The sequence below is a fragment of the Adiantum capillus-veneris genome, chromosome 5 (genome assembly GCF_014529385.1).
Source record: "Adiantum capillus-veneris isolate H3 chromosome 5, ASM1452938v2, whole genome shotgun sequence".
NCBI classification, from domain to species: domain Eukaryota; kingdom Viridiplantae; phylum Streptophyta; class Polypodiopsida; order Polypodiales; family Pteridaceae; genus Adiantum; species Adiantum capillus-veneris.
Genome location: NC_140935.1, coordinates 46099870 through 46113096, shown reverse-complemented (window position 1 = coordinate 46113096; position 13227 = coordinate 46099870).

The window sequence follows — 13227 nt, the reverse complement described above, 5'->3', positions numbered from 1 at the left end:
CTAAAGAGTGTGCTGGACCCGCTGCCATGGAACCCCAGGAAACATGAGGCCGACTACCAACCAAGTGACCTCTCTGAGTGCTAAACCATGGGGTTCCAAACAAGAGGCTGTCGTAGGTGCTCCTTCGTACAAGTAGGCTAATGCTGCTCCAGGCTGCACCGCAAGTGCTCCCAAGACCGAAGCAACCCCACAGCGAACCGATCCTCCAGTCTCGTGCTCAAACCAACTCTATACATCTCTGTGAAGATCCATCTGGTCAAAGGTTGCCAAGGGCCTCCTGCCTGACGCACCCTAGCACGAAGCCGCTGTAACAAGAACTCCTTCCAGGGCACCTCACCTGGAAGAAGACCTCGGACAATGAACTTCCCAAGAAGGGATCTGCTCTGTTGTGCTGGGTCTATGATCCCAACCCCTCCCTGGGAACAAGGAAGAATGATGACCTGCCAAGCCACTTTGGCCCGGGATGTCAGAGTGTCTCGCTCTGACCAAAGGAAATTCCTGATCAGCCGCTCTACCTGGCTGATACAAGAACTCGAGAAGATCCAACAAGAAGTGATGTATCACATAGTAGCCAACAACACCTGGTTGGCCACTACAACTCTACCAGCCAAAGAAAGTCTTGCAGAGCTCCAATGTAACAACCCCTCGTCTGGCATCTAGTCGGACACAAGAGCACTACCAACCGAGAAAGCCACTGTCTTTTTGCAGTTGATCAGTGCGCCAGATGCACAACAGAAGGTCTCGGGAGCTTGCTCACACCTGTGAAGGTTGGCCTCCTGGCCATCCAAGTACAAGGATGAGTCATCAGCAAATTCAGTGTCTAGTAGCTCATCTCCTCGAATAGGGAGTGCTAAGCCCCGCAAACCATCCTGCTGCGACACCAAAAACCTACTCATTGCCTCAACATAGAACAAAAAAAGAGGAAGGGGGCAAGAGGGCAGCCCTGTCTGACCGAACGTGTGAGCATGAAACGATCACCTCTACCTCCTGACAAAAGTACCTGACTGTGTGCCCGTCTGTACAAAGCTGACACCCCTCTGATCCAAGCATCTGAGAAGCCCATCCTGCGTAGAGTGCCCTCTAGAAAGTCCCCGTCAACTCTGTCGTAGGCCTTCTCAAAATCGAGAAGAAGAATCACTAGATCCTCACCACGGAGCTGCGCTAGGGCGAAGCCTCCCAAAAAGTAAAGATGTTGTCAACTATATTGCTCTCCTTGACAAAACCTGTCTCAGTCCCATGTATAAGGCTCTCTAGGAGTGGCTGGATCCTCAAACTCAAAGCCTTGCCAAGAATTTTGCAGGCTGAGTTGAGGATGGTGATGGGGCGCCATTGTTGAATCTCATCCAAGGAGCCACCCTCCTTGGGAATGAGGTAGATCAAACCCTCACTCATGTTGTCAAGCATCTCTCCTGCGTGCAAGATGTACTGAAAAGCACTACAGAGATCTAGGCCAAGCAAGTCCCAGTACTCCAAGAAAAAACTGGGAGTCAAGCCATCCTCACCTGGACAGCTACCACGGGGGAGTGCACTAAGAGCCGTGTGCAACTCCTCAAGCTAAAGTGGCAGCTCAAGCCTCTGAAGCATCTCCTCAATCACAAGGCAAGGCATCTGTGCCCACACTTGCTACTTGCATGCATCCTGACGCTCTGACTGAGGTGTTGGAATTAGGGTTGCAGAGAAACACACACAGCTTGGAGAAGACGAAGGAAGCTCAAAGCACACAATGGAGAGTGTGTTACTTAGTGTGCAATGAAAAGATAGATAGCCCTAGAGTGATGGGCGTATATACAATGCACGGGGGAAAAAACCTCCTAAAGAGGGAAAAAATGCCCTGGCGGTCCTAGTGTGTTCACACACATCACTACCACATGTATATGGTAACAAATCCCCCCTGGAGTGATGCGGTGAACGAGAGCTGGCACATGAGTAAAGGGAAGTGCCATGCCCTGAGGACAGGATCAGTCCACAAAGGGGAGTAAGCCCAAAGCTTTGCGGAAAGCTTCAAGCTTCTCACGAGACAATGCCTTTGTGAAAAGATCTGCAAGGTTGTCCTGTGTTGGCACATAAGCCAAGCTGATCTCTCCTGCTGAGAGCCTCTCCCTGACATAGTGGTAATGCACCTCAATGTGCTTTGTGCGAGCATGAAAAACTGGGTTCCTCGCAACTGCCAATGCGCTCTGACTGTCAGTGTAGATAGTGTTGGCAGTGTCCTGTCCAACACCCAAGTCAGCCATAAGGCGTCTGAGCCATACACACTCAACCGTAGCTGTGAAGACTGCCCTGTACTCAGCCTCACAACTCGAAGTGGCCACAGTAGGTTGCTTCTTGCTCAACCATGATATACATGAACTGCCAAGCATGAAACAAAAACCACTTGTGGACACTCGCGTGTCAAAACAACCAGCCCAATCTGAGTCCGAAAAAGCATGTAAGTCTGGCGGCAATGATCCCCCCTTGGGATAAAACAAGCCAAGATGTAAAGTGCCACTAAGGTAGCGGAAAATCCTCTTGACAGCCTGCCAATGCTTAGACCCTGGGCTATGCATAAATCTGCTGACCTGCGAGACTGCAAACTGAATATCTGGCCTCGTGTTGCATACATAAATGAGGCAGCCAACAGCAGTTTGGTAAAGAGTGACATCAGCAGGATCGCCAGCATCATGTAGACTCAACTTCAAACCTGTTTCCATGGGAGTGGCAATAGGTTTGCAATCCTCAAGTCCAAACTTACATAGCAATGTCTCTATGTAACTTTTCTGACACAAGGCAATACCACCATCACACTGCTTAAACTGTATACCCAAGTAATGATGCAACAGCCCCAAATCTTTCATCTTGAAAGTAGCATTCAAATCAGCCTTAAATTCAGCAATATGTCTCTCATTTGGTCCAGTGATCAGCAAATCATCAACATAAAGAACCACAATGAGAAATACATCATCCTCACGCTTTACATACAATGTGCTTTCTGTTGGACTGTTACGAAAGCCTCGTTTAACCAAATGAGTGTCAGCTTTCTCATACCAAGCACGAGGAGATTGCTTCAACCCATACAAAGCCTTCTTACATTTGCACACTTTGTCCTCTTGTCCTTTTATGACAAAACCGCGAGGCTGCGTTACATAAACTTCCTCAAATATGTCACCATTCAAGAAAGCAGTAACAATGTCTGATTGATGTACATCCCAACCAAAATGAGCTGCCAATGCACATAGAAAACGCACAGTAGTCATACGACAAGTGGGAGCAAAAGTCTCTTCATAATCTATGCCTTTTTGTTGTGCATAACCCTTTGCAACAAGTCGAGCCTTATGGCGATCGATCTCACCATCCGGCTTGCGTTTCAACTTGTAAACCCACTTCATACCAATGGCCTTTTTGCCAGGAGGCAAATCACATAAAGTCCATGTGTCATTCTCTATAAGTGCATCATATTCTGATTTCATGGCAGCAATCCAATTTTCTGAATTCTGTGCTTCATCAAAAGACAGAGGCTCCTCAACATCATGTAAACTAGACACAGCCAAAGCATAACAATCTGATGCATAAGATGCATGGCGAGAGCCTGAACGAGTACGACTAGATAAAGGTGCATCCAATTTACTGTCACGCAAAGTGTGCACCAGCCATTTTGGCATACCTCTAGCCTGCTCATTTTCAGCCCTTTCCTCATCAAGTACATCATGTACATCTGCATCAGTAATAGGCTGTTCTAAAACATTTTCAGAAACCCCCATAGGCTGTACATTTGCCTCATTGGAACTTACATTCGTATTTCCACCACTGAAAAGAGGCAACAAAGTGTCATAAATGTCCTGTGAGCTTACATTACTGTCTCTAGTACATGACAGCAAGGGTTGAACAGAATCTTCCACAAACACTACATCCCGTGAAACCAAAATACGTTTTGTTTGCGGATGATACAACCTGTAACCTTTGCTTTCAGCACTATAACCAACAAAAATACATTTGACAGCCTTATCATCCAATTTTCTGCGCTGCACTTGTGGCACCAAAGCATATGCCAAACAGCCAAAAACACGCATGTGCTCAATAGAAGGTTTTCTATCATGCCATGCTTCATATGGAGTAATAGACTGCAAAGCTTTCGTAGGACACCTGTTAAGTACATAAGTGGCACACATGATGGCCTCAAGCCAAAAAGAATGCGGCAAAGCTTGACTTTTGACCATACATCGTGCCATTTCCGTTAGTGACCTGTTTTTCCTCTCAGCAACACCATTTTGCTGAGGTGTATAAGGCACTGTACATTGGTGTTTTATCCCACGACTAGCCAGAAATGCATTAAATTCATGAGACATATACTCCCCCCCTCGATCGGAACGGAGGGTGCCCATAGTACATTTCGAGAAATTTTCAGCCATAGCCAAAAATTGTTTGAAGCACATAAAAACTTCGGACTTCGCTTTAAGCGGAAATACCCACGCATGCCTGGAGTAATCATCAATGAAAGTCACGAAGTACAGGTAATTGCCCAAGGACGGAGTTTGCATGGGCCCACAAACGTCACTATGCACAAGCTGCAACCTGCATGTGGCCCTAACTGAACCATCCTTTGGAAACTTAGAACGCTGCATTTTACCCAGAATACAGCCTTCACAAACATGTTTGATAGGTGCTTCAAGAGGCGGCAAAGAAGCAACCATATCAGATTTCTGCAAACGCAGCAAACTGGCAAAATTCAGATGACCAAAACGTGCATGCCAAAGTTTTGCATCTGAAATAGCCCTTGAATCTGCAACAGCATTTGCAAAATTTTGTCCACACTTGTCATACAAAGTGAGCTTATACAGCCCACGGCACAAAAGCCCAGATGCAACAATTTCATCACCAAAACTGAGATCATGAACTGTACATCTGTCATCCACAAATTTGACTACAAGTCCAAGTCTAGCAAGTGCGGATACAGACAAGAGATTCTTCTTGATCCCAGGTACATAAAGTGCATCAACAAGTGTGAAGGAACTGCCATTAGCAGCAGTGAGCACAATCTTTCCAACTCCCTGAACTGGATAAGAGGCGTTGTTGGCACAAGTGACTGAATTCCCATGAGGGACAGACTCGAGAGAGGTAAACAATTCACGATGTGAGGTAATGTGCTTTGTAGCACCACTGTCGAAATACCACACATGTGAATCTGCAGCAACTGACAAGCATGCATCATGGACAGCAGGATTGTAAGTGCACTCTGCGCTAAAAGCACATTCTGCATCAACATCAGCATCACAATCTCCTTTCACAGAAGACTCAACAATGGCTGCATTTGTAGTGGAACCAGCATTTGCAGTGGAACCACCCTCTTTCTTCTTAGCCTCTTTGGCCTTCAACTTAGGACACGACTTGATCAAGTGATCATTGGCTTTACAATAATGGCAACGCATCTTCTTTTTGCCCTTATCACCAGAATTTCCAGACGAAGTGCTGCCAGCAGAAGCATTAGGAACAGAATTTTTGCCACTCGCAGCAGAACCATAAGAAGTGGCTGCATTACTGTTACCACCCTTTCTTTGAGAAGCAATAAAAGCCTGTTCAACTGCACGCTGCCTAGTCCTGTTTTTTCTAGAAAGTGACTCTTGCAACAGCAATGTGCATAATGCATCAAACTTGACAACTTCAGGATTTCCTTGGGTCATCAGTCTCCAAGTACTAGCAAAAGTCTGGTAGGAATCTGGTAAGGCATCAAGAACAGTCTGCACAAGGGAACTGTCAGAAATGACTTCACCTGCAGAAATGAGTTGCTCATTGATATCCTTGACACTAGCAAGGAAAGTGTCCATATCATCTTCCTCATGCATAATCTTCGACTCTAGCTCTTTACGCAGCAAAGCAATTTTAGCCTCATTGCGGCTTGCATAAAGACTTGCTAGAATATCCCAAGCCTGTTTTGCAGATTTTGCTGAACGGATGTGAGGAATAATGGTGCGCTTCACAGACAACGCAATCAATGCATGAGCCTGCGCATCCTTAACATCCCAACGAGCTTGTTCTGCTGTAGGCAAAACAACTCTAACAGCTGCAATCCTTGCAGCAAGACCTGCAACATCCTCAATATCGCCTACATCTTCAGAACCAGGACGTACATCAATGCCCTGCACAATGTTCCAGACACCTTTTGACACAAGAACGTGTTGCATCATATAAGCCCACATAGGGTAGTTGTCCCCATCCAACCTGTCCTCAGCAGCAAACATCTTGAACACATCTGTGTTGTTGTTGTCAGCCATGGTAAATGCTGCACCTGATGTGAAAACTGCCCGAAAATAGGAGAAATGGAGCGGGAACAACTTGTGCTATATAGCACAAACCGTAGAAGACTATAAGGCACCTGTTATGCAGAAAAGGGCACTGACAGAAAATCTGCACAAAATGACGAAATAACCTGTGCAGTACTGCCCGTAGTGGAAACGGAGACCGAAATGAGCCCAAAGCTCACTGAAATCGGAGAAAGTGAGCAGGCGTGTGCTGGAGCAGCTGGCGACTAAGCCCGGGAGGACGTGACCTGCTCTGATACCAATTGTTGGAATTAGGGTTGCAGAGAAACACACACAGCTTGGAGAAGACGAAGGAAGCTCAAAGCACACAATGGAGAGTGTGTTACTTAGTGTGCAATGGAAAGATAGATAGCCCTAGAGTGATGGGCGTATATACAATGCACGGGGGAAAAAACCTCCTAAAGAGGGAAAAAATGCCCCGGCGGTCCTAGTGTGTTCACACACATCACTACCACATGTATATGGTAACATGAGGCTCTGCAGACAATAACTCACGATAAAAGTCAGTAGCAACTGCATGCATGTCCTCTGGCTTAGAAGCAACTGACCCGTCGGGCCTCTTGAAACAACTGACTGACCTTGGCATGCGTATGCCGAGGTCCCACTGCCGCGAAGAAAGCACCAGTCACTCTATCACCCACCTGTGTCCACTGAGATACTTGTCGATGGAAAGCAAACTCATGGCGCCGCTCCTCTGTGCTAACAAGCTCCTAGCGGGCCTGCTGTAGCTACTCCTCCAACCAAGGACTATCTGGATGCTGCTCCTGTATCCTCTGCAAGGAAGCAACGCCCCGTCTGAGACTTTGCTCCTCCTCTCTCGCTGCAGCCAGGCGAGCCAGAGAATCCTGGAGAAAGAAACGACTAATATGAGCTAGTCCTGAGGCCACTTTTTCAGCAGGATAATCCTGCATGTCCAAGCTCTCTGTCCAGAGAGCCTCTACTCGCTCTTTGAGTGCAGAGTTCAGCAAGACCCTCTCAGGGATGCGAAGCATCGTACTCCCCCTCCTCTGCCTGCCTGCCACTATGAGGATCACTGGTGCATGGTCTGAGAAGGAAGTCCCTGCCAGAATGCCAACTGTCCCATCCAAGTCACTGAAATGGTCACTAGTGTAGAAGCGATCTATCTGCGATAGATTCACTCCTCACACTTTGCGGTCCGAACGAGAGAAGGCCAGGCTGTCTGGGGGCCTCACAAAACTAGAGTGCTGCCACACATCCGAGACCCTCAAAGTCATACAAAACCTCTCCCAAGCTGCCAGCTCAACTCCATGCACAATAACATGGCTACCACCAATCCTGTCAGAAGGGTCCTCCAACATGTTGAAGTCACCCCCTATGCACCAATGTTCTGCTTGCGGCGGAGACTCAACAATCTGTGACCAAAACTCTGCTCGTGCACTCGCCACATTGGGCGCATATATGTTCAAGAAGCCCACAAGGCAACCCTGAACCTCCATAGTGAGCCACTGAGCCCTGCCTGGCACAATAATCCCTGTGCCCACAATGGCCCACTGCAAAGAATCCACAATAGTCATACATACCCCACCCTCGATGCCTCCAGGTCCAAAAGCAGCTGACCAAAAAGTATCATATCGTCCACACAAGAGCTGACCACAACGTCTAATGCGGCTATCACACAGATGATGCTCCTGTAGCATAAGGAGATCAATCTCTCCTCCCACAAGGCAGTGCTGAAGCTCCTGATGCAGTCAACCCCGCTGACGCTGAATTTGGGGCCCACCAAGTCCCTGCACGTTCCATGAGACGATCCTCGTGGGGAGCGAGAGAGAACAGATGTTGCCGCAGCAGCTAAACGCGCTATCTTCGAGGCTGTCTTGGATAGAGAGTAAACCGCATCCGAGTGTCCTCTAGATAGGTGTGATTGCAACGAGTGCCTGGCCCAAGCCCAAGTAGAGCGAGCCGTACGTAAAGTAACCTCCTCTGTCCAGGAGTCCTCATGAATATGTACATAGCATGGAAAGCACTGCGTATCAGCAAAGAAGTGAACCACAATGTGTCTACATCCTGCTGTATCTGGAGGGGTCACCGCAAACTTGGCCAATGGCCACAAAGTCTGAAGCATGTCTGTAACTCCTAGGTCTGCCATGTGGTGAGAGAACTCTAGGACCTGTGTATGCAACCACTCCAACACTAAGTCAAGAGTCCACTCGGTCTGGTCCCTGCCGCAAAGGGGAAAAGAGAAGCCAACCGTTGAGTCCAAGGCCTCTATACTCCTAGCTACAAGAAACAGAACATGAACCCTGAAGCAGGTTGCCTCATGGTCTGCTGAGGAGTCGCCGAGAAAACGTGTAAAGTAGTAGTCAAAGAAGTTCCATCAGTGCCGAATGTCGAAGCTCGTTAGACCCCGAGGGACTGCTGCAAAGGGAGACGTTTGCACCTTTAGAGAGAGTCGCAAGAAAGGTTGTCCCTCTCTCGCCAAGCGACTCATGGCAAAGGCGCTGCCAAGAGATCTCCTAGCAGCCGAAGATGGCCCTGCCCCCTGGGTCGACTGTGGAACTCGAGTGGGAGGAGGGGGGTGTAGGAGCAGGGGGAAGAGGGGGAGAAGAGGGGCGGGGGAGAGCGGCAAAGGTAGAGGGGAAAGGGGAAGAGGCGGCGGGAGCAGGAGGAGGGGGGAGGGATGATGAGAAGGGAGGGAACTCTGGGGGAGGAGAGGCTGTCGAGGGTGAAGCTGAGGTGGGGGCTGGAGCAGGGACCTCATCCTGCTCAAGAGGACCAAAACGGTTCCCCGTGGCAACCCACTACTGTTGGGCAGGCGCCTGAGGACCACTCTGAGTGACGCTGTCGCTGTGGCCCCTACCGTCATCGACCACGAACTTGCTGCCATCCCTTCTCTGCTGGAGCCCCAGGCTCGGAGGGTGGCTCTGCATGTGTGCTCTGTGTCTCTGTCTGTGGCTGTTTGCCAGCCCTTGCAAGTTGGGGCTGAGTCTGTGGTGTAGGTCGAGGCTTCCTCCGTGGACAAGCCTTCGCAAGATGGCCGATCTGTCGACAAATGAAGCACTGGTTCGGAAGGCCCGAATACTCCACACTCTGTCTAAACCAACCCCCACTCACCTGAGGCAGAAGAATGACCTTCGAGAGAGTGTGAGTGTCCCTATCCTCCAAAAGTGGTAGGTACTCCCTCCGCAAACCAGGAAAGCGTACGGAGATTTGGATGTCTGTCTCCTCTACCAAAACATCCGAAGCAGGGTCAAAACCATGTCTCCACTGTCGAAAGTGGGCTCGAGCTGCTCGGATGGTTAATGGACTCATGGCGATGACCTTGGACGCGATCTCGAGGGTCTCGAACTCGATCTGGTAGTAGTCTCGGCCGAGGCTCTGAACGTCCAAGATCTTGCCCACCTCTGCGAGAAGGCGGGCCTTGAGAAGATCACGCAGCTCTCCTCTATTGGGTCTGGTGCCGAGAATCTTGCAAATGACAGAAGTTGCCTGCTCAGGCACTCTACCTCTGTGGCTAGGCTCGCTTGCTCTGTCGGTGAAAGAGCAAGTCGAATGGTGGGCTCAATGGGGTCGGGCGAAGGGGCTTCAGTGGAGTCCCTCTGTGGCGGAGCTTGAGCCTCCATTTGTGTCTATTGCTATGGCGGAAAAAGAGTGGGTAAAGCAATTTCTCTGCAATAGGACCTCGACAAGCACTGTAAAAAAACCAGCACTGCCAAAGCCAATCGACAGAAAAACCTCGGCGTGAGAAAGGCAGAACTAAATGATCCGGGGGGGGGGGGGGGTTCAGTGAGCGAAGAGAGGTGGGGGAGGGCAAGACAGGAAGCGCAGAGGACGTGGGAGAAGGCAGCGAAAAAGGGGGGCAACGCAGTGAAGGGCAGCGGGCAGGGGTAGCGCAGTGGGGGCAGGTGACACAGCGGGCAGCGGGAGCTGAGGGCGGACGCAAGAGGGGAGCAGGCGACAAGGGGGGGTAGCGCAAGGGGAGGGCGAGGGGCAGCGCGCGCAGCTGGGGGGGGGGGGGGGGGGGGCAGGGAGTTTAGCAAGCGATGACGAGCGGGGGCGACTGGTGCAAGTGCGAGGGGGGGAGCAGCAACTACAGCGAGCAGTTTTCAATGTCTTGCTACTTTGTAGTGTGTATGCTTTTTTGTAGCCATACTTGCAGGAAGAATGTAGATGTTCATTTTCGTAGGTCATTTTTCGGGCTCCAAGACAGTTTTTTTTGCATAACTTTTGCATATGAAATGCGATTTATGCAAGGTTAGGGTGTAACCGAGGGTTTTGGCACTCTCTTGACGCAATGGTGATTTCCATTCGTACTAATTTTGACCTCTGAAATTTCTGCAACAGCAGCTGTTTATTGTATGTCGAGGATTCCACACATGGTTTGCTCTCGGATGTAAGAGTGGTATTGGCTGCAAGTTTCCTCACAGGTGGGACGATATGATGTATGCCTTATGTGGGTTGATGCTCATGGAGAGTCATATGATTGCAGTTTGAGCTCAGCAATGCATGCCTCGAGCATTTTTTTGGGAGTCACATGTAGAGTAGGTACTTGTGTATTAGATTTGCAGGGATGTTTGCAATGATGTATGCAAAGTGTGGAGATTGGTGCATGCATTTGGAGTGCGGTTTGATGTGCTTTGGTTGCTCATGGTTTTGAGCGTACAGTACTTTGGTTACTGGTTTTGTAGCCGTTTTGCTGACGAAACTCTGTCGAAATTTTCCCAACAGTTTTATGCGCATCGTTGGCGCGATCGAGATTGCGATTGCTTGTAGCACTCAGGATTTGCGTGCAGTGTTTTCCCTTTTGGGTGGTGCATCGCGAGCGTGTTTCGCTCTGCATTTTTGGTTTGAGCTGTGAGTGCTCGGCCATTTTTGGTCTTGAGCCTTAATAATTACTTAAGGCCCATTCCTCACCTATAAAGGTGCCAAGCACGATCACAAACTATGGCGAGTAAACTTTAGCCACTATCCCACACCTGCTTGTCGAAACCGGTATGCAAGCCAAAACACTGTTGAAGATATCCTCAACTGCAAATGGCAACACCAGATACTGTCAACCCATTAGTATCCCGAAAACCCAAAGGGGACATCAGTGACCTTATTCAAATCGAGGTAATATGTTGACAAAGGAGCTGAGTGACTCCCCTATTGTGCAAACCCGCTGCACCAGATTCACCCTTGCTGAGTTGGGGGTTCTATCGTAGTAGACTATGCTAAACTGAATGCTTCAAGGTAAAGTTCCAAAATATGAGGAGTATCTACTAAGTCCTCCTCCTCCATCCACTTCGCATCTAATGCTGGATAGTTCTTGAATTGAACCAAGAACCGCCGAATCGCTTTACCTTTTCATCTTTCTTTCCTTATGTGCCAAAATCTGTTCAGGAACGAGTATCTCCTCGCTCTCTTCCACTTCGGGTTGCTCATCAGGCTCCCCATCAACGGGCACAACACCTTTAAAAGGATCCAAGAGACTCACATGGAATCCATTGTGAATCTTCCAAGTATCGATCGAGAAGCTTGATCGAAAGGAGACATCATTTATCTTTTCTTTAATTTGGAAAGGGCCATAATACCTCATGCTAAGCTTTGGAAAAAGCCACTCCTTTCTCTTTTGTTTTCTTAGGCGTGCCTACTCAAAACGTAAGAGCACCCGATTGTCTTCCTTTAATTTATGTAAAGCCTAGCAAAAGCAGTGTCCAGGTCCCTCGTGTACTAGTCGGCTTCAGAATTCTTATCGTGGGTTTGAGGAATGTTCTGATCTACCAATTGATTCCCTTTTTCCTTTCTTTCCTTGTGCCCTGGGACCTGCGGGTAGCGTCTTTCGCTTCCCCTGTCCATTGGCACGTCAGAGTCAATCATCGGAACCCTAAGACGCACTATCATCTGATTCCTCTTCCTCTAGAATCCTTTGATGAACTTGCATCTGGTTTCCTTAGTTCGTCGGAATCCTCTGATTCTCCAGAATCAAGTGATGAGCTATCATCTGGTTCCCTTGATTCATTCTCTTCATCGGCAACTCTTGCCTTTTTGAGGTGGATACTATCCTGCCTGTTCCATAAGTCAATGAGCCGGCATGCATTTTAAATCGTTACTTAGTCATGTCCCATAAGTCTCTGAATGGAGTTAGACTTCTGGTTTAAAGCATAGTCTTGAATCTCTTTAGCAAACCACAATAAAACCGTTCAATCTGATCTTTCAAAGTAATCTTTCAAAACGAAGAGACTAGCAAACAAGTATTCCAAAATCTTTGGCAGTAGTCATCCCCAATGTATCTTTCTCGGTCATTTTCAAGTGATGCCAAGTCGTGATGACATCTCTTGCATATTTATCTAATATCCAAGTTGACGTGAAAAAAAAAGAATTTTAACCACGTTGCATGTGTTTCTCAGTGTAACAACAGAGTGGATCACCATGCCTACACCGTTTCTTTCAATGTCGCCTTTCGCTCCCTGGAATGTTATGAGAACTGCTCTCCCGAGAAGGCAACGTCAAACTGTTGTACAAACTCAAGGGCTCGATGGGTGTCCTACTAGCCTAAAAAATGTCTGAAACCCGACGGCCTGACTCCTTTCCTTGAACTCCTTGGTTTTCTTGTTGATCTTGTCATTGTCAAAAGAGGACGAGCTCTCCTCCTCTGAAGTACTAGACTTTTTCAAAAATCTACTTCAAACAAATCTTGCCTTTGGTGCTTAGAAATCGAGGAACCTTCTTAGCATCTTCGAATACTTTAAATGGCGCCTTCCGTGTGTGTTGTTGTAGGCAAACTCCACCAAGGGCAAATACTATTCCCATTAAGTCTTCTGATCCGAAATATAAAACTTCAACCAATTCAAAACCATTTCATTGGCTATCTCACATTGCCCATGTGTCTGCGGGTGGCTGTCTGCGGGTGGAACGAGGACGAGCACTGCAACCACGCGCAATGTTCTCCTTGATTGCCCTCCAAAACAACCTAGTAAATTGGGGATCTCTGTCC